Raw genomic sequence first — 5352 nt, 5'->3', positions numbered from 1 at the left:
TCTCTAGGGTAGCAGAAATGCTGTGGTCTGCCCTATTGGAACAAGCATGTGGACATGACAGCATGTGCATACAGAAACGGTCGGTCTTGAATAAATCAAGTAAACGACTACAAATGTTAGCTAAACTGATCTGTGTGTATGAGGAATCCCTGTGTAATGCAGATTCCCCAAATTTCCACTGCCAGTGTTGTGTGACTAATGTGCAGAGAGTGTGTGCCTTACAGACACAACTGGCAGAGAATGAACAGTATAATGTGGACAGAGAAAAGCAGATTGCTAGTCTTGAATCACAACTGCTGAAAATGAAAAATCATTGTGTTGATATGGAAGCCCAGCTGATTCAGTCTGGGGCTGAGATCAGAGCTGTGAAGGAAATGGCAGCAGCCAGTGATGCCATTGTTAATCAGTGCAGTGTGGAGCTGGATACTAGTTCCCAACTGATTACTAGTCTGAAAAATATCATCAATGATTTTTCAAATGTGGTGCCGGCCTTCTCTTTGTCTCTGAACACAAGGTCAGATCCCCGACCAATTGTGCCCTGTGCAGGGCAAAAAGGGGGGAGTGATGGAAAAGGTGATATATCAAATATTTTATCAAATTTTGATCCAATAATAAAAAGTAATGACAGATATGTGCTGTCTAAATTACAAAGAAAGTTCAAACGTGACATTGTTAAGAGTGCATCCTTAGTAATGGAAGAGTTTAAAAGTTCCAGACAGAGGGAGGTATGTTCTGTCCGGGCCCATAAATCAGGCTTGGCATGTGTTACATGTTATGCCTGTGCTGGCTCCGGCCATATTGCCAGGTACTGCAAATGGCCGGGTACGATGAAGGAGAGGAAATATTATTCTGTGAAATGTTTTAAATGTGGTCACTTTGGACATATTGCAAGGAACTGTTACTGCACAAGTAATTGCGAGGGGCCTAGCAATATTGTCAGGGAGCACAGGCATTTTCACAGACATAATTGCATTTTCTCTCAGTCTGTCCCAAGCCACGGGCAAACTCCTCAAAATGGCCAATTACAACCAGGGAGGATAGTGAGGTCTTGATGTAAACTCAGATTATAGAGTTTCTATCTGGTCTCTGGTCTTTCATTGTTTCTTTTGTTTTAGCTCCTTTTATTCTTCTATTTGCTAAGATTGCTCTTTTGTTATTGAAATGAATTGTTAGACCAGTGTGGTTTAGGGTACCGTCACACATTGAAATTTCCATCGCTACGACGTTACGATTCGTGACGTTCTAGCGATATCGTTACGATATCGCTGTGTCTGACACGCTACTGCGATCAGACACCCTGCTGAGAATCGTACGTCGTAGCAGATCGTTTGGAACTTTCTTTCGTCGCTTGATCACCCGCTGACATCGCTGGATCGTTGTGTGTGACAGCGATCCAGCGATGTCTTCGCTTGTAACCAGGGTAAACATCGGGTAACTAAGCGCAGGGCCGCGCTTAGTAACCCGATGTTTACCCTGGTTACAAGCGTAAACGTAAAAAAACAAACCGTACATACTCACCCGTCGGTGTCCTTCAGGTCCCTTGCCGTCTGCTTCCTGCTCTGAGTGCCGGCCGGAAAGTGAGAGCAGAGCGCAGCGGTGCTGCGCTCTGCTCTCACTGTACGGCTGCACTCAGAGCAGGAAGCAGACGGCAAGGGACCTGAAGGACACCGACGGGTGAGTATGTACTGTTTGTTTTTTTACGTTTACGCTGGTAACCAGGGTAAACATCGGGTTACTAAGCGTGGCCCTGCGCTTAGTTACCCGATGTTTACCCTGGTTACCCGGGGACTTCGGCATCGCTCCAGCGCCGTGATTGCAACGTGTGACCGCAGTCTACGATGCTGGAGCGATGATTATACGACGCTGCGACGTCACGAATCGTGCCGTCGCAGCGATGAAAATTTCAATGTGTGACGGTACCCTTAGACAGGAGGCAGAAGGGCCTTATCTGAGGTGCAATGTGATTGCAATGATAATAGGATTTGTTAGTTGTTTTTTTTTTTTGCTGTTTTCTATCAGACCCCCTGTGAAGTAAATGAGGTTATTTACTGGTACCTGTGGTTTTTAACTCCAGGTTTCCATAGAATTCATAATGATAAGAGTAACACAGATCACAGGATAATAGAGTCACATCCATGGATGCTCTGATTTGTTGCTTGAACATCAGAGTGGCAATTTCAGATCACAAGAGCTTTCCAGACACAGAAACGAAACTACAGCTGTGAACTGGAACAAAATGCAAAAACAAACAAGGACTAAAGTCCAACTTAGCTGGGAGTTGTCTAGCAGCAGGAACATGCACAGAAAGGCTTCTGATTACAATGTTGACCGGCATGGAAGTGACAGAGGAGCAAGGCTAAATAGCGACTCCCACATCCTGATGGAAACAGGTGAACAGAGAGGATGATGCACACCAGTTCAATTCCACCAGTGGCCACCGGGGGAGCCCAAAATCCAATTTCACAACAGCCCGCACAGACCCCTGAGAGGCCCACACAGACCCCCGAGAGGCCCGCACATACCCCCGACAGCCTGCACAGACCCCCGAGAGGCCCGCACAGACCCTGCCCCCACACACAGACACGCAATCTCCACCCAGGCACCGCCCACACTCCATTATAGTGCATCATGACATCATTTCAGCAGCCAATCACAGCCATGCCATTAGTTAACATGGCTATCATGCATAACAGGATGTGCCCACACTTCTTAGGATTCCTCATTGGCTGAAAAAAATCAAACTGGCTCATTGCATTATGGGAACTTCCGATTCCGGTATTCGATATTCTAAAATTATTGGAACTCAGTATCAGAACTCCGATACCGCGAATATCGGCCGATACCTGATATTGCAGTATCGGAATGCTCAATACTATACGCTGCTCTTAGATTACATAGTAAAAACCTAGTGATAGATACACTTTAATAAATCAGATGCTTCTGACTCTAGCATGCCGCCATACCAAGACCAATGAGAACAACACCATTCTTGATAAATCAGGGTGTAAACCAGCGAGTGGAACTTTTATTAAGGTTTATACTAATAATATATTTCTAGGTTTATTGTTCCCTTAATATTAGTAAAAAATGTATAACAAGTACACTAGGGACCTTGAATGTAGTATATTGTATTATTCAGTCAGAATTAACTTACACACATAATTTCTAAATTCCATTAGAGAGTAATATGGAATTTGTTTTACAAGCACAAATAAATTTGAACTTACTCTGCTTTTTACATTCACTGCGATTCTCAGAAACTAATCTCAAGATGTCTGCATAGATTTCACACTTTTCAACTTTGCTTCATTAACTTGTAAAAACAGTTCTTGCATTTCCACGTTTAGAGTTTGACTACCTGCAATATAAGAGGTTTTGATTTGAATTATTTTATTAAGTGCTTTATTTTACCTCTTCTTGCTGAATTTAATTCAATTTGTAATTTGCACTGATTTTGTCATTAAAACGATATACTCTGACAATAATGTGTTTCTAGACAATTAAAAACCTGCATTAGATATTTTATTATTATTATTATTATTTTTATTATTATTTATTGTTATAGCGCCATTTATTCCATGGCGCTTTACATGTGAGGAGGGGTATACATAATAAAAACAAGTACAATAATCTTAAACAATACAAGTCATAACTGGTACAGGAGGAGTGAGGACCCTGCCCGCAAAGGCTCACAATCTACAAGGGATGGGTGAGAATACAGTAGGTAAGGATAGAGCGGGTCATGCAGCGGTTTGGTTGATCGGTGGTTACTGCAGGTTGTAGGCTTGTCGGAAGAGGTGGGTCTTCAGGCTCTTTTTGAAGGTTTCGATGGTAGGCGAGAGTCTGATGTGTTGTGGTAGAGGGTTCCAGAGTAGGGGTGATACGCGAGAGAAATCTTGTATACGATTGTGGGAAGAGGAGATAAGAGGGGAGTAGAGAAGGAGATCTTGTGAGGATCGGAGGTTGCGTGTAGGTAAGTACCGGGAGACGAGGTCACAGATGTATGGAGGAGACAGGTTGTGGATGGCTTTGTATGTCATGGTTAGGGTTTTGTACTGGAGTCTCTGGGCAATGGGGAGCCAGTGAAGGGATTGACAGAGGGGAGAGGCCGGGGAATAGCCAGGGGACAGGTGGATTAGTCGGGCAGCAGAGTTTAGAATAGATTGGAGGGGTGCGAGAGTGTTAGAGGGGAGGCCACAGAGCAGGAGTTTGCAGTCGTCAAGGCGAGAGATGATGAGGGCATGGACTAAGCTTTTTGCAGATTCTTGGTTGAGGAATGTACGGATTTGTGAAATATTTTTGAGTTGAAGTCGGCAGGAAGTGGAAAGGACTTGGATATGTGGTTTGAAGGAGAGATCAGCGTCAAGGATTACCCCGAGGCAGCGAGCTTGTGGGACTGGGGAGAGTGGGCAGCCATGCACTGTAATGGATAGGTTCGTTGGGGGGTCGCGTGAGATGAGGGAAAGATGATGAATTCTGTTTTGTCCATGTTAAGTTTCAGAAATCTAGCGGAGAAGAAGGATGAAATAGTGGACAGACATTGAGGGATTCTGGTTAGTAGGGAGGTGATATCTGGTCCAGAGATGTAGATCTGTGTGTCATCAGCATAGAGGTGATACTGGAAGCCATGAGATTCTATGAGCTGTCCCAGGCCAAAGGTGTAAATGGAGAAGAGCAGGGGCCCAAGGACTGAACCTTTTGGGACTCTGACAGATAGGGGGCGAGGTGAGGAGGTGGTGTGTGAGTGGGAGAAGCTGAATGTCCGGTCTGTTAGGTATGATGAGATCCAGGATAGGGCCAAGTCTGTGATGCCAAGGGATGAGAGGGTCTGCAATAATAGGGAATGGTCCACTGTGTCAAAGGCAGCCGACAGGTCGAGGAGGAGGAGGACAGAGTAGTGTCGCTTGCTCTTGGTGGTTAAGAGGTCATTGGTGACCTTAGTTAGGACAGTTTCATTGGAGTGGTGTGACTGGAAGCCAGATTGTAAGCAGTAAAAGAGGGAGCAAGAAGAGAGATGGGAGGACAGTTCAGGGTGGACGTGTTGTTCCAGTAGTTTGGAGGCATAAGGGAGAAGTGATATAGGGCGATAGCTAACATAGTAACATAGTAACATAGTTAGTAAGGCCGAAAAAAGACATTTGTCCATCCAGTTCAGCCTATATTCCATCATAATAAATCCCCAGATCTACGATACCGAGCTAGATACAGAGGATTGGTCAAGAGAAGGCTTTTTGAGGATAGGTGTGATTGAGGCATGTTTAAAGCTTGAGGGGAAAACACCAGTTGTTAGTGATAGGTTGAAGAGATGGGTTAGGGTTGGGATGAAGACTTTGGTGAGGTTTGGGATGAAGT

General features: G+C 44.6%; 1 long non-coding RNA gene across 1 annotated transcript; it reads right to left on the bottom strand.

Annotated features, from left to right (window-relative positions):
- Positions 1 to 1989: 1989 nt before the first annotated feature.
- On the bottom strand, positions 1990 to 2162 carry LOC143768556 (uncharacterized). The gene is made up of 2 exons (XR_013213941.1): positions 2056 to 2162; positions 1990 to 2024 (listed from the first exon to the last, which is right to left on the bottom strand). It is a non-coding gene; the product is annotated as an uncharacterized LOC143768556 (long non-coding RNA).
- Between the last annotated feature and the right edge of the window lie 3190 nt (positions 2163 to 5352).

This window comes from Ranitomeya variabilis, chromosome 4, assembly GCF_051348905.1.
Source record: "Ranitomeya variabilis isolate aRanVar5 chromosome 4, aRanVar5.hap1, whole genome shotgun sequence".
Classification (NCBI taxonomy): Eukaryota; Metazoa; Chordata; class Amphibia; order Anura; family Dendrobatidae; genus Ranitomeya; species Ranitomeya variabilis.
The sequence above is the reverse complement of the archived record's forward strand: the minus strand, read 5'-3'. Positions and strand labels throughout refer to the sequence as shown.